This window comes from Callithrix jacchus, chromosome 12 (assembly GCF_049354715.1).
Source record: "Callithrix jacchus isolate 240 chromosome 12, calJac240_pri, whole genome shotgun sequence".
NCBI classification, from domain to species: domain Eukaryota; kingdom Metazoa; phylum Chordata; class Mammalia; order Primates; family Cebidae; genus Callithrix; species Callithrix jacchus.
Genome location: NC_133513.1, coordinates 104,616,364 through 104,643,384, shown reverse-complemented (window position 1 = coordinate 104,643,384; position 27,021 = coordinate 104,616,364). Strand labels below are relative to the sequence as shown.

At 38.9% G+C, this 27,021-nt stretch overlaps 1 long non-coding RNA gene across 7 annotated transcripts in view; it reads left to right on the top strand.

The window, feature by feature from the left end:
* The window catches only part of LOC118146391 (uncharacterized), a 177,930-nt gene that overhangs the window by 38,019 nt on the left and 112,890 nt on the right, over positions 1 to 27,021 (top strand). The window lies entirely within an intron of this gene.

Below are 27,021 nucleotides of genomic sequence, written 5' to 3'. Positions count from 1 at the left end.
AAGGAAACAGAGTGAATGGATTATATATATCTGGATATGTATGCATATAGACTGAGCCATGACCATATGCATGCATACACAGATATATATATAGAGAACCCTCATTAATACACTTACTCAGGTCAGTTAGACTCTGATAGAACCAGCAGGGTTAAGTTCTTATTAAATAGTTTCTCCCAAGTACAGATCTTGTTAAGAAGAAAAGAATGATGTTCTGGCATATATATATTTGTAAATGGCTATTTTCTCATCCCCCTGCTGGAAACATGGGACAATTTTCTCTAATATTTACTGTGAAAATATGGTTGAGCCCCAGGAGGTAAAACTCAAAGAAGTGTTAGGGCCCCTATGACTGGGTTCTCTGAAGTTTTTAACTCTCAGACTTGTCCACACTGAGACTTCAGTAGTTTATCAATTACATTTCAGGTGTTCTACCCTGCTACTAGTTACCATGGCAATTTCTGTTTATGAGTCTTTAATCTGGTAAACCATGATTGTCTTTATTTGTTGTCTGTTCCTGCAATTTTGGAGAAAGCTGTTTGCCTTCAATCCTCACTTCTTTTATAGATCAAATAAGAGCTGTGATCTCTCAGTTTTTTTGTTTGTTTGTTTGTTTGTTTTTTGGATGGAGTTTCGCTGTTATTGCCCAGGCTGGAATGCAATGGCACAATCTCGGCTCACTGCAGCCTCTGCCTCCTGGGTTCAAGTGATTCCTCTGCCTCAGCCTCCCAAGTAGCTGGGATTACAGGTACCTGCCACCATGCCCAGCTAATTTTTGTATTTTTAGTAGAGACAGGGTTTCACCATGTTCACCAGGCTGGTCTCGAATTCCAGACTTCAGATGATCCACCACCTCAACCTCCCAAAGTGCTGGGATTACAGGTGTGAACCACCATGCCCCACTTATCTCTCAGTCATTTTAGCTTTTAACTTGTTGTTGGAATAAAGTGCAACTTTCAGGCTTCTTACATGCAGAACCGAAAACCAAAAGTTGTCTTTGTTTTTGAAAGATGATTTTGCTTAATATGGAATTCTGAGTTGATAGTTTTTCTCCCCCACATGGTATTCTACTGTCTTCTCGCATTATCTTCAATTAGAAATCAGCTGACATCATTTTTTTGTTACTCTGTATATATTATTTTTTTTCTTTAGCTTCTAAGATTTATATTTATTACTACTGGTCTTGAACAATTTAATATACCTTGGCATAGTTTGCTTTTTAAATGTTTCTAATCTTAGAGTGTGTTGCATCTCTTGGATCTGCAGGCTGATAGTTCTGCAGATTCAAAAAGTCTGATTAAGTCTTTATTTCTCCTTGACGTTTGAAGGAAATTTTACAGGGTATATTTACTATGAAAACCTGGTTGAGCTTCTGGAAGTAAAACTCACAGAAGGGTGAGGGCCCCTATGAGGGGCTCCCTGAGTTTTTAACTCAGACTTGCCCACATTAAGACTCCAGCAATCTGTCAGTTGCAGTTTAGGTTTCCTACCCTGTTACCAGTTATACTTTTCATCACAATTAGAAAGTTTGCAGCAAATATTTCTTTCAGTATTTTACTACCTTCCCTTACCTTTGGAGCTTCCAGTTGCATGTATATTAGGGGGCTTGAGATTTTCCCACTACTCACTGATTCTTGTATTTATTTATTTTTTCAGTCTCTTTTTCTCTGTGCATGTCATTTTAGATAATTTATGTTGCTACACATTTAAATGTACTATTTTTATTTTTTCCAATATTTAGTCTCATTAGTTTAATTGAGTGTATATTTTATCTCAGACATTGTAGTTTTCATTATTAGAAATTCATTTTAGGTCTGTATTAGAGCTTCAACATTTCCAGTCAACATATCAAAATTTTCCCCTGGTTTTTAAACATGTGGAATTCCTTTATGATAGCTATAATTCATCTGATGATTTTTGCAACGGTGTCAGTCCTGGGTTTCTTTGTAATTAATTGATTTTTATTTTTATTATGGACCACACTTTCTTGCTTCCTTGCATACATGTTATGTTAGTGTAAATTTTATGTTATTAGATGTTGAATATTTTTGTATTTCTATAAATATTATTTTACTTTGTTCTAGGATTCACTGCACTTAAGTGATAGAAGAATTTGAGCCTTTGAGGTCTTAAGATTGATTAGGAAGGACCAAAATTAGCTGGGCAAGGTGGTGGGTGTCTGTAATTCCAGCTACTTGGGAACTGAGGTGGGAGGATTGCTTGAACCTGGGAGGCAGAGGTTGCAGTGAGCCAACATTGTGCCACTACTCTCCAGCCTGGACAATAGAGTGAGACTCCATATTTTAAAAAAAAGATTGCTGTTTTAGGGCTAATTCCTATTGAACATGAAGGCAAGAGCCTTTTGAGCCTTCTACCAAATGTTTCTGTGTTCAAATTCATATTTTTGTGAGGACACCAGTCATGATGGATTGGGGTACACCTACCTTAATAATCTTATTTTAACTTGCTTCAGTGTAAATGCCCTATTTCAAATAACATTAGATTCTTAAGTACTCAGGGTTAGGAGTTCAACATAAAAATTTTGAAAGGACACAATTTAACAAGAAAAAACTACTCTCCAGTTTACTTATTCTTTGTCATATTTATTCTGTTACTAAGCCCTCTAGTGAGGTTTTTTGTTTGAGTTTGGTTATTGTATTTTTTAGTTATATAATTTGCATTTTTATAAGAATTTTCCTTCTTTTTTTGATAAGATTTTTCTGTTTTTATTTCAGAGGAATTTGCATTTGTCTGTTGAATTGTATTTTTGCTGACTGCTTTAAAATCTTTGTCAAATAATTCCAGTATCTGATTGATTTTCATGGTGGCATCTTTTGTCTTATTCATGTTGTGATTTTTCTAGTTGTTGGTATGACAAGTGATATTCGATTGTATCCTGAATGTTGTGTTAGAAGACTTTGGCTCCTATTTAAATATTTTCTTTATACAAGCAGTCATCTTATTTGCATTGAGTGTGCAGGTCTCGGGCTTCTTTTGCGGGCTGTCATTCCAGTGATAGTTTAGTTTTCAGAAGTTTTTCAGTGCTGTTTTTGGCTTACGTTGTCTTATTAAACCAGAGCTTCTACTAATTCCTGATGGTTCCCCCTTTGAGGATGGACAGCACTTCCTCTGGACAGGTAGGTCCACAGTGACTTTAGATGAGGGAAGCTGGTCTCCAGCTTTCAGAGATGAAAAGCATTTTCCAGAGCCTAGCTGTTTGTTGTCAGCAGGATTCTCTTTTGTACAGGGACAAAGCGTACCTGGAATATCTTTTGCTGCTATGTTAGTGGTTTAGATTCCAGACCCTGATCATCTTCTGCCACTGAAAGGTTATTTATGATATCTTGGGAAAATGTGTTATTTCTTTAGTTCTGCACCCCAGTCAGTCTAACTACCTCTTTCCATCATTTTCTTATGATTCTCTGTTTTATTATTTCTGGAGTTTATAGCTATAAATAATGAGGAAGAGCATAGTCCAGTGTATGCCCTTTTGTCAAGATGAGAAGTTATGTCATTTTTTTAGTATATTTTCTGTTATTGAGATGGATTATGAGCGGAAGATGAAATGTGCGCATAGGTTTGGTCTTCTGTCTTCTATACCTTTTTTAACTTGGAGAGTGATGATTGAGATCTTTTCTAATGCATTTTGTTTTCACAGTGGAGTTGCTTGAGAAAAAATATTTGCATCTATGCATGGTTTTAATGTGTATTAATTCCTATCATAGATTACAAGGTGGGGGACTTCTGTGAGCATACAGCTGTGAACTATTGGGAAAAGCGTAGATAATGAATGAAGGTTGTAAAGCAAAAGAAGTAAAGATTTCCCAAAACTAAATAATGTGCTGTTATATCTTCTTGGGGGAGGAGGTTATTTTCTCAATCCTTTAATGGCTCCATTCAAATATATCTACTGCTTCACTTGTAGGAGTATGAGTGATTATCTTTCTCTTCCCTAGGCATGAAACACATTAACATCTTATTAAAATTTTGTAGAAAAAATGTTTTGATTAGCCAGTGTTCGTGGTAAGGCAATTTTTTATTAATTTAGAGATGTTAAATTTTTTTAGACCAAATGAAATTATCAGTAAGTTCCTCTTCACAATAATCAATGTGAAAAAACTTTTTAAATGTTTTTTAGCACTAATCAGGTATAAAATATTTTACCTAATAGCCACCAACACAAATGGATTTTGTTTTAAATTTTTATATCATGAGATTGCCTCATCTGTTACTGTTTGGAGTCTCAAAAGGGAGAAGGGAATTTCAAAGGTTGTTTCCAAAATCATTTATGAGTTTATGAGATTAATAGTTACATGGGTTTTATTTGAAAAAACAGCATGCCACTTTAAAGTAGTAAACTTTAGCACAAATAAAATTGTATGTAAATCAATTAACAAATATGTAAGTCCCTCATATATGCCCTGTATTCTGACAGTTTGTGGGAATGTGTGCAACACAGGGTATTTTTCATTGCTCACAGCCTGGATTTGGAGATAATAGATGCACATGTGAAATTATTAACTGAGAATCTGGAACAATGACCATCAGTAAGTAATGAGTCTGGGGGATGAGATACCAAGTATGTGTTGAAGTAGTCAAGAACGCCTTTTAAGGGTAGGAGAAATATGAGCTGGTATTTGAAAGAAGATAAGCTTTGAAATGGCATAAGAGAAATAGGGACATCCCAAGAGAGAGATGACTGACCAGACCCAGAGGTGAGAAAGAATTTGGCTGATGTTTTCTAAGTGGAAGAGAGCAGCATACTATGGAAAAGGTTAGAGGTTTAGGGAGAGGTAAGGAGGGATCATCAGGGTAAAGAGGATGGAAGCCATTCTGATAACCTAAAAGAAAATAATGTTTACGTTTATCAGGGAGATGTGAGTTTCCTTGGGAGAAGAATCGACTTGCTAGTTCTATATTCCCAAGCATCTGGCCTTCAAAACCTACTGAATTCATATATAAGAAAAATGGAAAATCTAAGTTATTTTCTCAGTTCATGGAGAGAATTATCATGATTCTTCTCCTCATCCTCCTCCAAATATTCTAATTCCCACGACTTTGAGCCAGGCCTTTCCTGGAGTTGCATTGCACTGAATGTGTAAAGGCACTTTAGTGAGACAACCCTACTTAAGAGTAGCTTTTGTTAGAATTTTGAGTTAAAATATCCCTTATACAATTCTAAAATGGGTTCCTGTTTTTCTTCTTTATGACTCATTTTCATGATGATTTTCATTTTATCTCATAAATGTCAAATGCTTGCTCTGAAAACCCAGTTCTGAAATATATTAAATTGTAGGGATTTTACTTAGACTTTTAGTGATGAGTGAACATGTATTACTAAAATGTTATTTCTGAGCAATATATATATATATAGCTTTATTTTTATGTTTACTTTATATACGTATTTACCATATATGTATGCATGCATTCTTTATTTTTAAACAGCAATACTGGGCAGAAAGTATGGAGAGTTTCCACACACCCTCTTCCCACACTGACTCCCAACCTTTCACACCAACAAAGTTCGACACCAGAGCAGTACATTTCTTACCTACATTGACACATCATTATCACTGAATGCACATAGTTTACATCAAGGTTTGCATCTGATGTTACACACTTTATGTGTTTTGACAAACGTGACATCTGTGCTTTGCCTGTCATCCCTTCCCCTGCCTCCTGCCCCTGTCAATGACTGATTTTTTTTTTCACTGTGACCTTAGTTTACCTTTTCCAGAATGTTATATTTGATGTTGGAATGATGCAGTATTTAGCCTTTTCATATTGGCTTCCTTCACTTAGTAAAATATGCTTTTCAGTTTTTTTCCCATGTCTTCTTATGGCTAGATAGCTCATTTCTTCTCAGTGCTACATAATATCTCGTCATTTGGATGTACAACGGTTTATCTGTACGTTCACTTACTGAGACATACCTTGGTTGTTAGGCTGCATTAAATATTCATGTTCAGGTTACTGCCTGGACATAAGCTTTTACTTTCATTGAATAAATACCAAGGTGCGTGATTGTGGGATTATATAGTGTGGATGTCTTTTTAACAAACTGCAAAACTGTCTTCCAAAGTGAAAACTAAAATGAACTGTAAACTTCAGATGATAACAATGTATCAATGTAGGTTAGTAAATTAACAAATGTACTGCTCTCGTGGAGGATGTTGATAATGAGGGAAGCTGTATAGGTGCAGAAACAGGGATCAAATGGGAATTCTCTCTGTACTTTCTGCTAACTTTGCTGCGAACCTAAAAACTGATCTAAAAAATAAAACCTATTAAGAATAATCATTTTAAAAACCTGAGGGAGAAAAGGAGGCTCTTAAAAATGTAGTGACCTATAAATACCTAAATCTCCTGGAAGTCAGGGACAAGCATAATTTATTTTCCTGACCCTTAAACCTACCGCTAATTAGTGATTGCTTGATGAAGCAGGACTGCTGGATTTTTTAAAATTTCCTTTGCATATATTTTTAAAATTTTTAGGCAGTACTGCCGCATAAGTTGACTTATTTAATACTCACTGCTGGTAAGTCTTGTTGTTTTTTGAACTAAGTTACCTCCTTACTGGTTCTCCATATCCCAATAAGTCATTGATTTACTCAGTTTATTTAACTCCCAGTCACATTACAATCACCAAACAATAGAAATATGTGACACTAAACAACGGGCATATGTTCTAAGAAGGTGGTTTCATCATTGTGGGAACATCATAGAGTGTACTTACGTAGACTTAGATGGCGTAGCCTACTGTGCACATAGGCTGTATGTAAAGCCTATTGTTTGGAAGCTACACACCAGTGCAGCATGTTGATGCGCTGAATACTGTAGGCAGTTGGAACACATTGGTCAATATTTGTGTATCTAAACATATTCAAACATAAAAGACACAGTAAAAAATATATAAAAGGTAAAAAAAATGGTACGTCTGTATAGGGCACCTACAATGAATGGAGCTCACTGGACTGGAAGTTGCTCTGGGTGAATCAGTGAGTGACTGGTGAGTAAATGTGAAGGCCTGGGACATTACTGTTACTCCGCTGAAGACGTTATAACCACTGCGTACTTAGGCCTCACCGTATTTATTTTTAAAAGTGTTTCTTTAATCATAAATTTTAATCTTAGCTTACTGTAACTTTTTACTTATTTTTTAAACTTTTTTGACTCCTTTGTAATAACGAAGCTTAAAACACACATTGTAAAGCTGTGCAAAGATCTTTTCTTTCTTCAAATCCTTATTCTATAAGCTTTTTTTTTCCTGTTTCTAAAATTATTTCTTTATCTTAGTTTATCAATTTTTTTGTATAAAACTAAGACTCAAACACACACATCAGCTTAGGCCTACACAGGGACAGGATCATCAATATCACTGTCTTCTGCCTCCGTATCTTGTTCCACTGGAAGGTCTTCAGAAACTGTCATCTTCTATAATAACAGTACCTTCTTCTAGAATACATGCTGAAGGGCCTGCCTGAGTTTGTTTTACACCATGCATGCATGTGTGCGTGCACACACACACACACACACACACACCCCTTCCTGACTCTTCAACCTGCCAGTAAATAGTGATCGCTTGATGAGGTATGACTATTGGATTTCTTTCATTTCCGTTGCATATCTTTTTTTTTTAATTTTAGGCAGTACTGCCACCATATCTATACATCTATCTATACATGTATATATATTAATATATGTGTATATATAATATATATGTAGAATATAGGAGTATATTCTAAAGTAACCGTAAAAATTATAGTATAGTAAATACATAAATCAGTAACATAGCCATTTGTTATCATCATCTAGTATTATGTACTTGATAATGTACTATATATAACTGTATGTGCTGCACTTTTATATGACTGGCATCACGGTAGGTTTGTTTATATCAGCATCACCACAAACACGTGAGCACTACAATATTAGGACAGCTACGACCTCACTAGGCAATAGTAATCTTTTAGCTCGATTAAAGCCTTATGGGACCACCATTGTATATGCAGTCTATCATTGACTGAAATATTAGTATGCCATGCATGACTTTAGTTGTTTGGTATTTATGTTGTGAAAAACTCCTTAGATAGCAACATGTATTAATAGATCCAGTTATGGACAGTCCTGAGTCCAAATAGTGACATCCCTTCTAATTGTGGAAATAGAAGAATTCTGTAGACTATTTAAGCCATCATCACACCATTATTATCCACCATTGTTTTGGGGATAAACCTAATATTTGGTTTTAATTCAAAATAATCGCTTTCAGAAAATTTATTTCATAACATAGGCTCAGCTTGTTTCATCTTCTGTTGCCATAGGAACAAATAAATAATGCAATTGTCTGGGCATGATACAAATAATTTCTTTGATGTACTGTTTTCCACTATAGAATAGAGCACTTGTCAGATTGAAGGGCTACAATTCTCCCACCAACTTTAAATCATAATTTTGATACGACGTAATCCATCTATAATTATTTTTAGAGCTATTTGGACATTTTAGCTTTGATTTATTAATATTGTATTACACCCTTGCATAGAACATCTGTGTTTTGTTTTCTTTCTCTTGAATTTTATGGCATGCTCTGTGGTGTCCATTTTCAAGTACTCCATACAAAAAAAAAAGATGGCAAGATTTTGTCAACAAAATCACAGGGAACCCCCAGCATACAGTAAATCTTTCAAATTGACTTAGCACAAATTTCCTTTCTAAAGTTCAAGTTAAAATTCACACCAAAGCACTTGATAAGGTACTCTTACATATGCCTGTGGCTAGAAGAGGGTTTCAGAATCTGAACCCTACTTTATGAATATTGTAGTCAACTCAGTTCCTCAAGATTGCAAGCAAAAAAGGAACAGCTTAAGGCATAAAAGCCTTGTCCAACCCTTAAAGATATTAAATTTGGGAGAAGAGAGAAGGAACAATGTTAGAGCTATTTTTAATAATTTTAAAAATTTAAATGAACTTATAAATATGCATGACCAGAAACTACAAATGGAGTCATTAAGAGAGTACAGGATTAAAGGTTACACCTCATGGGTTTGTATCTCAGGTTCACACCTTGTTAGCTGTGAGATTTTAGACAAGTTATTTAATTTCTCCAAAGCTCAGTTGCCTCCCTTGGAAAATAGGGTTTCAAGGGGATTTAATAAAAGAGATATGCATAGAAAGTGTTTACCATAGTGCCTGGCATATAGCAAGATTCAACCAATGTTTGCAATGCCTAGTATTATTAAAAAGACTGTCACATCTGTATGCTTTGCATTGAACTTCCATCAGTTTTGTGTGATAATACTGTCTATCTCATTCTAATAGAAGCTGTGACTAGCAAGTAAATACAGCTTTAATTAACATGGGGTAATTAATTCATGTCTTAATAAATGCTGTGTGTTTGATGAGATATGTCAAAACAAAATATTCAAAAACAAAAGTGACAGAAGCAAATTTTTTTTTAAATGGCAATTCTTGCTGGTGAGAAGGTTGAGGATTTTCAGGGAAAACCCTAAGTCCAGGTGAGAGTGTGAGAAGAGGGAGAAGGGTGGGGGCAGGAGGGATGGGACAAGTGTCATCACAGCCTCAGCTCTTGCCGCTCTTCCCATCTCTGCCTTTCAGCCATGCTAGTCTTCTTTCAGTCCTTCTAACACGTCATCTTTCCCCACTTTGAGCCTTTGAACTAGCCATTCTCTCTGTTTAGAACACTCTCATCTCCCCTCTTCATTAAACAAATCCTTCTCTTCTTCAGGCATCAATTAAAACATCACTTCCTTCCAGAAACCTCCTTGATGCCCTGGACTGGGCCATGTGTCACTGCTAGATTCTGTCACAACACTGAGTACTTGCGCTATCATCTCATGTTGTTGAATCCACTGGTCACTATTTCCCTTCTCTGCTGGATTCTGAGCAATGCAGGCTAAGTGGTAGCTCCTTAATCTGGCAGAGGACCTGGCACTTAGGTGATCAAGAACTACAGGTTGACTTATTGGCAAGGAAAGGTAACCTCAAAGTGCTTCTATGTTCTTCCTCATTCACCTGTCTCCACCTCACTTGGTGACAAATGTGCTCAGAATAATGCTTGTATCCAATAGGGTGGAAACCAGGGACAGTGCCTATCCAGCAGATGATGGACAAGATGTTCTCCCTTAATATTGTCTATGTGTTTTTCTGGTAATCCCATCATAAGTCTAGCAGCTGCCTTCTGAGTTCCCACTTGATGTGCTAAGGATCTCCTCCCTTGGGTTCCAACAGCACTGGAGGCTTTGTGGGAAAGCAGCTATGGGGTCAAGGCAAGAAACCAGGAACTTGAGAAATCTCTAAGAACACCCATTCATTCATTCATGGGATAATAATTTAATAGTAGTAATAATAGCTGGAACCTACTGAGTGCTTATCTTACATTACATCATTCAATTCCCACAATGACCTTGTGAAGTAGGTGCTGTTAATAACCTGTTCTACAGATACGAAAACCAAGGTACAATGCAGCAAAGCCACTTTGCCAAAGTCACATAGCATAATTATGAAGCCAGGATTTTAACCTGAATTCTTAACTGAGATGCATTTTTTGCATCTCATGGGTCTTGGTGTTGGCAACTGTGTGCCAAACATGAGACTAGATGCTGGGGAATTCAAAGCAGCCAAACCTCAGGCCCTAGTATTGGGGATCCTGCAGTCAGGTAGGGAATTCAGGCAATGAACTTAACAGGTGCTCTGCCAGAGACTAGACTGGTGGGATAAATTGCATGATTGGATGTATGGCAAGCCGTCAGGAGGGTACATATCCTGCTATATGGGACAGGTAATCACTTGGTGGATGCTTTAATCCAGTTTGCACCTGCACAGCCACATGCATTTAAATCAGATTCTGTGGCACTTAGGCAATATGTGTTCCTGAGACACCAGGAAGAAAGTTAATTCTCAGACCCGCTGAGTATTTGTTTTCCTTGGCTTATGGTCAGCTTCTCCTTGGACAAGGAATATGTTCCTTGTACAGGCTGAGCATCTCTGGTATGAACATCTGAAATCCCAGATGCTCCAAAGTTCCAACGTTTTTGAACACTGACACCACAAGAGGAAAATGCCACACCTGACTGTGTGACCAGCTGCAGTCAGAACACAGTCAAGACTATGTTTCAAGGATAAAATTATTGAAAATATTGTATAAAATCACCTTTAGGCTATGTGTGTAAGGTGTATATGAAACATAAATGAATTCTGTGTTTACACTTGGGCCCCATCCCCAAGACAGCTCATTATGTGTAGGCAAATCTTCTCAAATCCAAAATTCACAATGCTCCTGGTCCCAAGTACTTTGGCTAAGGATATGCAACTGGTACTTAAAAGGAAGAAAATAGACTCCAGCTTTGGAAGCATATAATGTAATTGTAAGTTATTAGACCATTATTAATATGCAAGAGAACATTTATAAAATGTTGCCGTAGGCCTTTGATTCAAAGAGAAATTATTCTATTCACCTACTTATTATTTTTTATCTAAAAATTGGCTAATTTGTACATTTTGTGGTTTAACATTTTCTAAGACTCTAGGAGAAAGAACACATTACTCCCTCTTTGTTAAATACATTTAGTGCTATTTAGTGCTTTCTTTGTTTTGGATTCCAAAAATGTTTTAAGCATAACCTAGTGGCATGTTTTGGTGGTATCGGTAGATCAGCTATAGTTCTTATGTCTCCTCTTTGGGCTCACCAAATACATGTGAGTTAATAGATGTTCATGATAACAGTAGATTTTATAATTCAGAAACTATAAACTTAAATTGTTGGCTGTTGATTGACCAAACAATGTAAAATAATGAATAGAGTATGAGAAGAGATGGATTTGACCTCTTCACTTACAAGCTACTAATGAATCCAACAAGTATTTATTGAGCATGTATTAAGTACTGGGCACTGTGCTAAGCTCAGCAGACACAAAAGTGTACAGGACAACATGGCCCCAGTCTTTGATGGAATTTATATTCCCTGGTGTTGAAAAGAGCTTCATTTTTTGAGGAACTAAAATGAATCAAATGGCCTGGAGTGTCACAAAATCGTTGGGGAGTGGCATAAGATGCAGTCATACTGGAGTAAGGGTGGGGGATGCCTTCAGACTATGGTAAAGACTTTGGAATATATTTTGTGTGCACTTAGGAAGAAGCTATCAGTAATGGATTGTTTCAACTCGGACATTACTGTTGCCAGTAACATTAATGCACACAAACTATCTCAAGTTTAGAAGGCTTACTATAAGGCAAAAGAGGTGTCTTATGGAAACCTAGTGAGAAAACAAAGAATATCTAGGTCTTACTAGAACTGAAACTGGGGTTAAATAGAGAGCCATGACCGCTAAGGTTGTCTCTGTCATGTTTTCTCTGTGCTCTTGCTTCTCTTCTTGCTTTACAAACTGCCATCCTCTATTTATGCATATTGCAGCTGTCTCATAGTGGGTGCCTCAAGCCCCAGGTCTAGGTGACCTATCACCCCAGTTACTCAGGGCTTAGTACCTGGATTTCCCACTTCCAACTTCCCTGGAATGAAACTGAGTAAGCTTCATCTCATCTCCTTTTGAATGGAGTTCTTCATACAGAGCTTTGTTGTGGGGGTTGTAATAGGTTAGGTCATTTGTCCATCCTTGACCCAGGCTATAGGTTTCAGGATGGAGTTAGGAACGTGGTATAATTCTAGTTTTTGTGCCTCAATGGTTGGAGAAAATAAGGCATGGAAAAGTTAGCTTATTAGTAAATTTTGTAGCTATGTGAGAAAGCTTTGCCTTGTCAACTTCACATAATTTTAATAAGGTCAGATTAGCCCTCAAACTTTTTGAAATATTTTTTGTAAACTGAGAAAGTCTGATAGAGGTCAGTGGATTCTTTATTCAATGTCAGACTGTAACTGAACAAAGCAGGCCTGAGGCCAGATGCTTGCCCCCTGCAGAGTCCAAGTAACAAGAGTGAGGTCTGGCAGAAAGAGAATTTGGATGAGTGTGGTGGATCATGCTTGTAATCCCAGAATTTTGGGAGGCCAACGCATGTGGATCGCTTGAGGCCAGGAGTTCAAGACCAGCCTGACCAATATGGTGAAACCCTGTCTGTACTAAAAAATATAAAAATTAGCCTAGTGTAATAGTGCATGCCTGTAATCATAGCTACTCAGGAGACTGAGGCAGGAGAATCACTTGAACCCAGGAGGTGAAGGCTGCAGTTAGCCAAGATCATGCCACTGTACACCAGCCTGGGTGACAGACTGAGGTGAGCTTCTGTCAAAAGAAAAGAAAAGAGAAGGAGAAGAGAAAGAAAAGGAAAGAGAAGGAAAGAGGAAAGGGAAGGAAGGAAGGAAAGAAAGTAGGAAGGAAGGAAAGGAAAGAAGGAAGAAAAGGAAGGAAGCAGAAGGGAGAGAGAGAAAAATCAAAGAAAGAGAAAGAAATAGGGGAAGGGAGAAGGGAATTTTTTTAATGGGAAGGGAATTTTTTAACAGGAAGGGAAATGAATTTATTAACCAGCACTAGTAAAGGGGAAGCAGCCAGATTCCCATCTAAAATAACTGCTTCAGTTTAGAAAGCAGGAAGGCAGGGATTGAAAAGAGAAAGCTTGATAAAGAAGGCATGAAAGAATTGGCTAAGTACAGTATCCGTGTGTCTTGTTCTGGTGGCTATCTTGGGTCCCAGTCCACTTGGACCTTGGGCTGATGTTATCTCAACAATGGCCAGTACTTTGTAGCTGAGTCTCCAGACTTGGTCCTCTGTCTCAAGATTATCCCTTGGAACTTTTAAGAAGACATGTAATTATATTCTAGTATACAGTTAGATAAATGTGAAGGGAGCATACACAGTGAGAAAGGGAAGGACATGAAGTCTATTTTAAGGTTAAGGAAAAAGGCTTCTGCAGTTTGCCTCAAGATTATATCTTAAAACCCAAGAGAAAATAAAAAGTTTAAAATGCATTTTGAAGTTAAACTGCCCAGTTGCAAGTCCACTGTAGGTAGTGTATACAGGAAAAATGTACACCAAAAGTCTGAAGAATAATGTAGAGAGAAAATTATTCCCATAATTTGCCAGCCATATCTCCCAAGACCAGCTCTCTTGATAATTCTGAATACAAGTGGTTAAAATGATAATTAACATCCCAAATCATAGTTAGAACTAATTGTATTGTGATTAAAAAAATATATAAATCACTTAGGGCAAAATGATAAAAGAAGAAATATATAAACTATGTCTTAGTGATAATGATATGCCTTTACCAAATAAAAAATGAGATGCTGATGTTAAAAGGATAACATAGTTTTTCTTTTGTGAATGAACGCTATCACTCCCAACAAGCAGATGGCAGTAGCTGTTTTTCTGTCGAGGAAGTGGTTCTAGGGGTTGAACTACCTACTCAATGTGGGACGTCACTGAAACATCTCCTTTGGAATATTTCAAAAATTTGTTTTTTAATGATGTCATCACAGCAGAGAAATTGGGAGCAGACTGTCATATAGAGCCACCTGGATGTTAAGGGTTCTTCTTGCAAAAATTGATGCAGGAGTAAGCCACAATTTGAGAGGAGACTAGCTAAATAGTCTTGTTTTGTTTGGTTTAAATAGTCTTTGTTTGTTTGCTGAAGTCATACCTTTTTAAGATTCATGCACAATGTCATAGAAGAAACTGTACATTAAAACTGGTTTCAAATCCTTGTAGCTTCTTATCTATGGAACCTCGATCAACTGACTAAACCTCAGCCTCTTCAATGTATCCAGTTGGAAGTTCAGCAAGGCTTTTTGTGTTGTCTTGGAATTGTGACTAAGTTCCAGATGCTAAGAGAAACAAAAAATATGGAATGCTCACACGTATTTAAAATGAAGCCCAAACCATGTATACAGAGTTTGCTAAGAGACCATTTTAAAATGTCATAATCCATCAGTTACTTTAAGTTTATATGAAGATGTAAAAGGGAGACAGAATTTCTTTAAGAAAGGCATGTGCTTTCCTCAGTCTGAAGCCCAGCACTCACAGAAGGGGATGTTTCCAAGAGGAAAGCTTAACCCCTCACCCCACCTGGAAGTTAAAGAGCTGGGACCCCAAGGCCACTAAGAGACTAGTGTTGAATGTGAGGAGAGCGTCTTCATCCAGTGCCCATTGCCTTGAAATCTTCATCTGCATGAGGTCTTCCTCGACTATTTAACTGCAATTCCTATTTCATCAGTTCCCATCTCCCTCCCCTGTTTCATTTTTCTCCATGGTAGCTGATATGGTTTGGCTGTATGTCCCCACCCAAATCCCATCTCAAATTTTAATCTCCCTGTGTCAGAGGAGAGTCCCCCTTGCTGTTCTCATGACAGTAAGTTCTCATGAGATCTGGTTGTTTGACAGCATGTGGTACTTCCCCTTCACTCTTTCTCTCTCTCCTACCATCATGTAAGATGTGCCTTGCTTCCCACTCACCTTCTGCCATGATCGTAAGTTTCCCAAATCTTTCCAGTCATGCTTCCTGTTAAGCCTGCAGAACCATGAATCAATTAAACCTCTTTTCTTCATAAACTACCCAGTCTCAGGTAGGTCTTTGAAGCAGTGTGAAAATGGACTAATACAGTAGCTATCACTTTCTAATTTTATTATAATTTATTTATATAATTAGTTGATTGTCTCTCTAGGGAAGAATGTATGTTTCATTAGGATGGGGTCTTTGTTTTGTCCATCACTGTAATATGGGTACCTTGAATAGCTTCTGGCAAGTGGTGCTGGTTCTATACGTTCTTGAAAGGAATTAAATTGTGAGGACCTGCATGTGTCCTTTGGAGTTTGGGGGATGTAGGGCACCTGACTATCTGAAGGGGACAGGCTAGCTGGAGAGGGTCATAGGACAGCAAGAATAGAGTGGCCAGCAGGGGGATAATCAGGAAAAGATTGTGGGCCAGGTGTGTGCAGAAGATGGTTCTGGTTATCACATAAGGAGGCCCACCAGAAGGACAGCCTGTGGGATGAGTGTGAAGTCAGAGCAAAGCCCAAGGAAATGGGCCAGTGACTAGGAATAGAGGCATCCCAGTACCAACAGACAGAAGACAAAGTGGTTCCAGCATAGCAAGGAGAGCTCTCTAAGCCAGCACAGGACATCTAGAGACCTTTCCTGTCCCTTTCTCTCCTCTGCCTTGCTCTAACCCTGGAGGAAAGGGAGCCAGATTAGTAGCCAGAAACTAGAAATGGAAAAGTGAAGCAAAGAAACAGAGAACACTGAGCTTATCATCACCTACCAACTCTAGGTTTTCAAGCCCATTTCAACCCAAGCCCAGGTAAGGGAATTTTAAATCCATTGAGATAGCAAAGGTTAGATATTAGAAAACACTGAATTTGTCAAAAGCCTCCCCAAAATAAGACTCATTATATATGAAACGGACAAGACAATATAGGTAATCTGCTTGAGATTTTATTGAGGCTTATCATGAAGAAAATGTTTCAAGGGTAATGATGAGGAGGAAAAATTACCTTTTTTTTTGTTCCTGTTTGCACTCTATTGAATCAAGTATTCCAATAATCTGAGTACATGTAAAATAATTGAGATAAAGTGCATAAATTGCCCAGAACACTGCTAGCTGCATGGTAGAGCCTCAGTACATGTCTGTGGTTGGTGGTAGCATTAGAATCTGTGGTCTTCCAGAAATATCCCCAACTGTAATTCCAGTCTGCCACATTTCCCTACTTAGTTTGCAGATTTCTGTATTTACTTGTCTCTTCCATGACAATTTCTCTGATATTTCCATTAATGTATTCATCTGTTTTCACACTGCTGATAAAGACATACCCAAGATTGGGCAATTTACAAAAGAAAGAGGTTTAACGGAATTACAGTTCCACATGGCTGGGGAGGCCTCACAGTCATGGTGGAAGAGAGAAGGGCATGTCTCACATAGTGGCAGATAAGAGAAGAGAGCTTTTGCAGAAAAATGCCCCCTTATAAAACTATCAGATCTCATGAGACTTATTCACTATCATGAGAACAGCATGGGAAAGACCTGCCTCTGTGATTCAGTTACCTCCTATTGGGTCTCTCCCAAACACATGGAAATTCAAGATGAGATTTTAGTGAGGACACAGACAAGCCATACCATCCTGTCCCTGGCCCCTCCCAAATCTCATGTCCTCATATCTCAAAACTAATCATGCCTTCCCAACAGTCTCCCAAAGCTTTAATTCATTTCAGCATTAACTCAGAAGTTCACAGTCCAAAGTCTCATCCTAGACAAGGCAAGTCCTTTCTGCCTATGAGCTTGTAAAATCAAATGCAAGTTACTAACTTCCTAGATACAATGGGTACACAGGTATTGGGTAAATGCAGCCATTCCAAATGGGAGAAATTGTCCAAAACAAAGGGGCTATAGGCCCCACGAAAGTCCGAAATCCAGTGGGGCAGTCAAATCTTTAAGCTCCAAAATGATCCCCTTTGAGTCAATGTCTCACATCCAGGTCACACTGATGCAAGAGGTGAGTTCTGCCAACCTTGGGAAGCTCTACCCCTGTCAGTTTGCAGGGTATAGCCCCTCTCCTGGCTTCTTTTTGGGGGCTGGCATTGAGTGTTTGTGGTTTTTCCAGGCAAATAGTGCAAACAGTAGGTGGATCTACCATTCTGGGGTCAATAGGATGCTGGTCCTCTTCTCACTTCTCCGCTAGGTAGCACCACAGTAGGGACTCTGTGTGGGGGCTTCAACCCCACATTTCCTTTCTATACTACCCTAGCAGAGGTTCTTCATGAGGGCCCCACACCTGCAGCAAACTTATGCCGGGGCACCCAGGAGTTTTCATACATCCCCTGAAATCTGGGTGGAGGTTTCAAAACCTCAGTTCTTGATTTCTGTACACCCACAGCCTCAATTCCATGTGAAAGCAGCCAAGCCTTGGGACTTCCACCCTCTGAAAAAACAGCCTGAGCTTTACCTTGGCCCATTTCAGTCACAGCCAGAGTGGCTGTGATGCAGGGCACCAGGTCCCTAGACTGCACACAGCAGAAGAACCCTGGACCCAGCCCATGAAACCATTTTTTCTCTGTTAAACCTCCAAGGCCTGTGATGGGAGGGTCTCTGACATGCCCTGGAAACCTTTTCCCACCATCTTGATGATAAATATTCAGCTCCTTATTGCTTCTGCAGCTTTCTGCAACTGGCTTGAATTTCTTCTCAGAAAATGGAAAATTCTTTTATATCCCATTGCCAGGCTGCAAATTTCCCAAACTTTTATGCTGGTTTTCTTTTGAAACTGAATGCCTTTAACAGCATCCAAGTCACCTCTTGAATGCTTTGCTGCTTAGAAACTTCTTCTGCCAGATACCCTAAATCATCTCTCTCAAGTTCATAGTTCCACACATCTCTAGGGGAGGGGCAAAATGCCACTAGTCTCTTTGCTAAAACATAACAAGAGTCACCTTTACTCCAGTTCCCAACAAGTTCCTCATCTTTATCTGAGACCACCTCAGCCTGAATTTCATTGTTCATATCTTTAAAAGCATTTGGGTACAAACCATTCAACAAGTCTCTAGGGAGTTCCAAACTTTCTCACATTTTCCTTTCTTCTTCTGAGCCCTCCAAACTGTTCCAGTCTCTGCCTACTACCAGTTTTAAAGTCACTTCCACATTTATAAATATCTTTTTAGCAGCACCCCACTCCTGGTACCAGTTTATTGTATTAGTCCATTTTCATGCTGCTGATAAAGACATACCCAAGACTGGGCAATTTACAAAAGAAAGAGGTTTAATGGACTCAAAATTCCACATGGCTGGAGAGGCCTCACAATCATGGCAGAAGGTGAAAGGCATGTCTCACATGGTGGCAGAAAAGAGAAGCGGGCTTATGCAGGGAAATTCTCCCTTATAAAACCATCAGATCTCATGAAACTTACTGTCACAAGAACAGCACAAGAAAGATCTGCCCCAGTGATTCAGTTAGGGAGGTGGGAGGTACCTCCCACCAGGTACCTCCCACAACACATGGGAATTCAAGTTGAGATTTGGGTGGGGATACAGCCAAACCATATCAATTAGTTTGCCCCAAGTATGGACTATAGATTTCTCTTTCTTCACGTTTTTATGATTCCTAGTGATGATTTTTGAGTTAGCCAGAATTACTGATGACCTATTAAAATATTAGGCATTCTTCTAAGTAAGTGCCTTAATGAATTATTTTATTTAATTCTCACCACAACCCTGAGAGGCAATTGCATAATGTGAAAATGAGGCTTTCCATAGTCTGTGGCATTTGCCCAAGATCACTCAGTTTGTGTCAGATGTGGTGTTGGAACGCAGTACTAAACAACAAGCAAAAGAAACTAGCTGGGACTACCCTCATGTCCTGAGAGAGGAATCACATACACAGTAGAACATGTGTTCATCCTTTAATGCATGCCTTGTCTGGGTACCTTTTTCTTTGTGAAATTATGACAGTTAATGTAGTTTCCTTCGCTGCGTTCATTGGACAGAAGATATGGTTTATAGTCCCATCACATATCTGCAAGATGAAAAGCAGCTTTCTTGGTTCAGCAGGTAAAATCACTGCTACAAATGGAAAGCCTTAAACCTCAATTATTGAATGTAGTGGTCCAAACACAAACTCTGGTTGTCCAGGCAGAGATATCAGCAAGAATTCCTTTGTCTGTTTCTAATTAAGCCTATCTTCAGAGTCTCTGCCTTAGTCATCCCAGTTGGACAAATGTGTTCATGTAATGAATCAGCAGGGAGCATCTGGCTGCTTTTGCTTTGATTGAAATGCGCCATGGTTGTACATTCTCAGAGGCAGACCAGGACTCTATGACTGATGGCCACCAGGTTGTTAACTTCTACAGGTGATTGGATCATATGGTTTAGCTGTTAGTAAATGCAAGGCTTGATAGATCTCAACACAGCTCACGTATTATGATTCCTAGAGATAATAATGATGATTTTCAGGATAGCCAACATTATTAACAACTTATTAAAATACCAGACATCATTCTAAGTTGTATGTACCCCTCTTCCTACAACTTCACTGCTGCATCCTCCCAACTAGTGACATCTGAATTAATGAGGTGTTAGTGCACAAGCTCTCCCAAAAGACAACAAAATACATACGGAAATATTTCCATGGCTCTAGGCTCTAACCAGGGTACCAGGGGTTTTTTTGTTTGTTTCTTTTTGCTTACAGTGCTGCGTTCTACTCAGATGATTAAAATGACTTCTGTTATGATTTGGCCAGTTGTAGGTCCGTGGAATTTTATTACCACTTCATTTGTAAGTAAAGTGCTTCCCTGGAACACAGGTATGCTAATATATATAACAAGCACGTCCTTAGGCAGAATATGAATAACAATTCAGATTTTTATTTTCTTGTTATTTATAGATTGACTCACATTGTTAGGGAGATGCTGGATCACAGTCTGACTTGAAACTGTTGTACCAGCGTATGGGACTTCATATCTTTTCCGATTCTTTCTTTGGCCAAGGGCATGGAGATTAGATTTACTTTCATGCTTGTCATCCCTTTCTGCCTGAAATTAGAATACACACAAGGCAGCAGAAAGAAGCTGGGCAATATATATTTACTGAAATGGTACAAAACTGAGGATAATGTAGCTTTGCCTTTATCTTGGCTTCGGTGCACAGTTGCATGGTGATTAGGGACAGGGAAATTGAAAATCCTCTAGAAATGACCTCTGTTGTGTTTCCTATTACCCAAACCTTTGTGTTCAGATCACAAATACATTTAAGGGAAGACAAATGGGGACTTGTTCTCTGGATTTCAGCGAGCCTGGCCCTTTTAAAAAATTCCTTTTGGATCTAGCTGTTCTGAATTTTTCATGGTTGTATATATTTAATTAATTAACATGCCTTCATGGCATATTTTAATGTACTCATGATATTTATTCTGCTAGGCAACTCTTGGTTAATGACGTCAGTGGTAGACTCAAGGCATGCTGGATGACCATGTTGGAATTGGCTAAATAATGAGCTACTGTTTACTAAGTCCCCTACACTGTGAGACACAGAGGTAGGCCCTTAAGCGTGTTACCTCTCTTCCTATCAGAGGCAGGCCAGATGTGTATAATCACCCACAATTTATTAATGGAGGAACTGAGACTTAGCTAGTCTCATAAATTGCTTTAGCAAAGTCATATACTGGCTAATCAGCAGAGCTAGGATTCCAACGCAGATGTGACCCTCCAAGTCCCAGCCTGGCATTGTCACCTGTTAGATCCATCAAAGGCTTTTAAAACACTGAACCTCACTTTTTTTCAAAGGTACAAGTGGAAAATACCTGTGCTGTTTAATTTCCTGTGACAACACAAAAGCAATTGAAATACGACATAAGAAAATGCTTTGTAAGCTTTCTAGAGCTACAAATAGGAGCTACAATATTGTAATGAAGCTGCATTATTGTAATGAAGCAGACTAGGCATAAATAATCCCCAAACAGGCTAGAATCTAGAATCTTTATGGCTTACCAAAGCAGGTAGACCAACAAGGAGCTATAACCTGGCAACTGAAGACTGTGTCTCCCTCTACATATAGTCCTGCCTATATCCTGGCTTGAAATAAAACTTTTTTCTTGCTGTGATTTCATGCATAGCATGAAGATTACATTTTTATGGTTAATGTTGCCAATTGTGTTGGTGACCTTACTCATTCTTTCCAGGTCTCTCCATGCATACAAACAAAACTTTAAAAACATCCATTTCATTTGTGCAAATGGATCAAGTTCTCATTAACGTTTGTGTTAAAAGGTAAAATACATTGAAAGGCTTTTCCAGATCAGGGACAAGGGCACTTTAAATCTCACCACCCCCTAAAAAAATTGTCATAGTGGTTCACAATTTTCAGACTATTACTATTCAGAATGTGCTGTCACTGCCCACCCCTAACTCCATCAGAATCCCTACAACATGAGCAGGTTGCATAATTCCCTCCTTAACTCTATCACCTTTCTAATCACACTTATTTTTAACACATTCATCAGGACACAAAGCAGAACTCTGGGTATTTCTTTGGCCTTTGATTTGCACATTAAACTTTCCAGCTTTTGAATTTTTGAAATAAGTGGTAATTCTGGGGGAAGTATTAAGGGAGAGGAACTTACGTGGCTTCACGTAGACACTCCTTGTGGGATTTCTGAGTCTGCTGCTGTCTGTAGCCCCCTGAAACTTGTAACTAGTGGCTAAAAATACTTTGGAAGAGAACTCAGGATAGGCATCAACTGTGGCATATTTGAGAAGAGCTTATTGCTTGGGAGAGAATGGGATTCATCACCTCACTCACTGTCACTTTGTGTCAGTCCTGCTGTCCCTCCACCCCACATGGAGCATAGCGGTGTGGTTCTTCCCTGGATTATCAAGAAAAACTAAATATGACAAATAAGCAAGTATACAGTGGAAAGGTAGGTATGATTCTAACGTAGGAGAAATTTTAGAATACTAATATTAAAAAACGATGCCAATAAATTTGAAAATTCATATGAAGTAACCTATTTCTGAAATGAAATTAATTACCAAATCAAGAAAAAAATAGAAAACCTTAGTCAACCTATAAACACTAATAGCATTTTATGGAGGGAGACTCCAAAGCTCCTCGTCAGCATTTATATGCAGCACCGTATTCAGAGAGTGTGGGTACCAGAAAACTTAGACTGCATGGGTGGGCCCTGTTTCCAAGGAACAGACATTCTGAGAGACAAGCCTGATGGTATGCCTGTCCTGATATGAAAGGCAAAACATTAGTTTTATGTTTAATATGAAAGGTAAAACAGTCTCTGTGTAAAGCTGGGAGTCAGTCTCAGCGTCAATAATAATTATAGCAGCAATGACCACTGTGACCATAATAGGTATCAATTATCGAGCACTTACTATGATTTGGGCACTTTACATACATTGTCTCATTCCATTTATTACACATATTAAGCCCGTAAAATAGGTAATATTATCCCGATTTTATAAATGGAGACCTGACACTGAAAGAGATGACAGGATTCGCTGAAGGTCATCTTGCTAATGACGGGTAGATCTAGGCCCAGTTTTAACCAACTTGGAGTTTTTTGCTAAATGATCTGATTTAGGAGCACTTCTCTTCAAGATACAAGAAGGCAGAACAACACAACACATAAAAGCTATGATTTGGGGCAGCTGAAAGGAAATGCATTTAATCCATTTTTTGTGACGGAGAAATGTTTCTATTAGTTGAACTGAGGATTGTTACATAACATTGCTGCTATACATGGAACATAATTTCATTTAAATGCAATTACAATGATCTTTTGCAGAGGACATTGAGTAAAATTATGCTTTTTTTTTCTTTATAGCATGCAGTTCATATAGTCTTTAATGCCTTTCTTTAGGTTTTTGTCTCTGGGCTTTTACAGTCCTCACCAGGATTACAACTGACTGAATAATACTTAATTGGTTAATTATTATTGTGTGCAGAAATAGTGGGGCTATAAACTCTCCATCACTGCTTCCCTGGGTCCTTCCACTGAGCCTGGAACATAGTAGGTAGACAGCAAATGTGGACTGAGAGCTTGAAATACCTGGCACAGTACTAAACTCCATAAATATCAGTTGACATGTGACATGCCTTCTCCTGACACACAAAATACCCAAGTTCAAAACGCAAGTAAAACATGATTTCTTTCCCCATGAGAGACATCCACCCATTTCTGCCCCATCTCCTGGTTTGATTGCTTCAAAGACAAAGTCATCTACAGAGTGAAGACAAGCCCAACATTGTAATTGATGGTCCTAGGGAATTGGCTGGGAGCAATGCAAATAGAAAATGACATTCATTGTTGCCTGCAGCATGAAGACAAAAGAGAGTGAAGACAGTGTTGATTGCTTTCAGCATTCTACAAAACATGTTTAATGGTTTTACATACCACTAGATTGCAAACTACTTTTTTTTTGAGACGGAGTTTCGCTCTTGTTGCCCAGGCTGGTGTGCAATGGCGCGATCTTGGCTCACCGCAACCTCCGCCTCCTGGGTTCAGGCAATTCTCCTGCCTCAGCCTCCTGAGTAGCTGGAATTACAGGCACGCGCCACCGTGCCCAGCTAATTTTTTTTTTGTATTTTTAGTAGAGACGGGGTTTCACCATGTTGACCAGAATGGTCTCGATCTCTTGACCTCGTGATCCACCCGCCTCGGCCTCCCAAAGTGCTGGGATTACAGGCTTGAGCCACCGCGCCCGGCCCACAAACTTCTTAAATATAGGGATTGTGCACCTAATGCAACACTTGCCTTAAGAATGCACGAGTAAAAGTCCTAATGAAATGGAACATCCAACCAGTATTTTCAGAGCATCAGATTAATTTTAGGCTGGACTGGTCTCTTCCATGGTCATTGTCATCATGGATGTCGTTGCATAGTAAGGAGCTAACTGGCTGATGCATATGAGAGTTGGCTGTAAATGCTGAAAGGCAGAAATTTTGGATGGAAGGAAGATTTGAACAAAGGAGTTATAAACCAAAGATAGTAAGGAAGTTTGGGCAGACAAATCTAACAAGAACTCCAACCTGCCTAGCCTCCTGCATTCTGGAATGGAAGTCTCCCCATTTAGTCTTCGATTCTTCTCCCCTTCTTCTGTCTGAGTGTCTTTCTTTACCCTCCAGGGCACTAAGGAGCCTAATGAGCTGTTAAATATTTTGAGATTCTTAGGAAAATAATCATAGCACTTTTAAATGCCTTTCTTTTTATTCAGAGAGGATGACAATATTATACATGAGACTATGCAAGCATAAAAATGGTATGCAGAAATAAAATAGGAAGAAAGAATGGAAGTTGGAAGAAACAGAGTGAGAAGCTATCTCTTAGGGAAAGGTCCGCTTTTTTTTTCAAAACAAAGCTGGACGGAAGTGCTGATTGTGAAAGACCACATTTCGGAGATTCTGAGTTACTAGATAGCGTAAGTTTACTTTTTTATCCTGTAGAGTACTCTGACTCTCCAAATGCTCTTTCTCCCTCTTCACACACTCACATCCGCAACCACCCTACCCAGGCCAGATGAAGTCTCTCAAAGATTCTAAGTGCTAAAAGACAGTTGTGCATGTCATGTGTTCTCACGCCTGTAATCCCAGCACTTTGGGAGGCCGAGGCGGGTGGATCATGAGGTGAAGAGATCGAGACCATCCTGGTCAACATGGTGAAACCCTGTCTCTACTAAAAATACAAAAAATTAGCTGGGCATGGTGGCGCGTGCCTGTAATCCCAGCTACTCAGGAGGCTGAGGCAGGAGAATTGCCTGATCCCAGGAGGCGGAGGTTCCGGTGAGCCAAGATCGCGCCATTGCACTCCAGCCTGGGTAACAAGAGCAAAACTCCGTCTCAAAAAAAAAAAAAAAAAAAAGAAAGAAAGAAATGAAAAGAATGCTAAGTGATACATTATAAAATGTAAATTTTCAAAATTTCACCAAATGTAAGTATAAGCCAATATTAAAATATCTTTCTCGCCTTTCTGAACTTTTTCTATTTTTGATACTTCTGCTTTTCTAGTGCACTATGCCAGTGTTCACTTTGCCTGTTGGGTATCCCTCAACTAATATACTCTCTTCTGCATCCTTCACCCACTTTTCTGCTTCACTTATAAAGCAATCCACACAAATCGCCCCCTTCCTTTCTTTACTGACGAGTTCATTTCTTTTCTCTGTGCCTCATTTTATTTTCCTCTCATGTCTAAAGCAATGAAGTTTCTCTCTATTTCAAAAGACAGTAGAACTTGTTGCCCTAAGAGTTAAATTATTTTCTTATTTGTGTGATATGTTTTACACCTTCAGTCTGAAAACCTTCTACAATAGCAAAAATAAATACCTCTTTTCTCAGCTGAGTTTTTCTTTTTGGAACATCCTTCATATCGACATAGAGTCCATTTTCTTTTTCTGAGCTTATGTGCATTTATGTGACTAAGATTGATTTGGTTTTACATAATCACCATCTAATAAAGTTCTGTGCCATTAGGAGTGAAGGATGAGCAAGTGCTGGTACTATATTAGTAGGTTTCTAATTGTCAAAAAAGTGAAATCTTGTCACTTGCAGCTGGATAAGTGTTAACGGAAAAAGTCTAACATCAACTGGAGGAGGTTCTGATCCATTGGAGAAATGTCAAAATTTCTACTCTGCCTCCACTGCCCCAAACAGGGAAGGCTTTCTCTGTCTCTGTGGGGCAGCTTTCTAAAGCGAAGTGAAATACTTGGCCACCTCTTTCCAAAAGTATCCCCGACTCCTCAAAGTGGTCAAGAGCAGCTTGTGTAAGCACAGTGGTCTGCTGAGATGAAAATCCTCTGTATTCCCACTGAAAATTAAACATGCCCCTATGTCAATCCAGGTCCTTTGAAAAGCAGACACCAAGACTAAATGAAAGTCATGAGGATTTTATTAAGAGAAATATTTGTGTGAAAGGAGGTAAGCAGGGAACTGGAGAAGGTTGAAGAGCTGACTGCCATGCACATGAGACCCCAAGTGAGGGAGAAGGGAGAGAGAATTGGATGGAAATGTCTTAGACTGCCCTGCATTCTAAGCCAGTAGGGAGTCATTGAGCCAGTGTTGGACAACAAAGAAATTTTTGCTGCAGGAATGGGTCTGCCTTCACATCCCTACTGCCTTCAAGGTTTAGCCTGGACTCAGCACAAATGCTGTGATTTCCAAGCGAAGCATCTGGGGTGGTCAGTGATTGCACCTGCTGTGGTAAGAGGTCCTGGAGACATATGTACATGGCCTCCACAATCCATGCCTTGGACTTCTCCACGCAGGTGCAGGGAGCAACTCCTCCGTGGGACTTTTTTCCTCCCAATGGAACAGGAAGGAAGAAGGTCAGTGGGAAGGTTTATAGATGCCCTGGCTGCTGTTGACCTTGGTGCCACAACTGGCAAATACCCTCTTCCTTATCCGTTATGCAATCTAAATCCCTCTTATCCTGAGCTGTTACCTCGATGGGTCTTGGTAGCCTATCTGGTAGTGTGATCTACATATTTGTATCTGAACCACATGAAAAGTTGGTGTTTATACCCTTCTCAGTGTAAGGATGTTGCATCTGCCTGTTCACAGTTAATAGG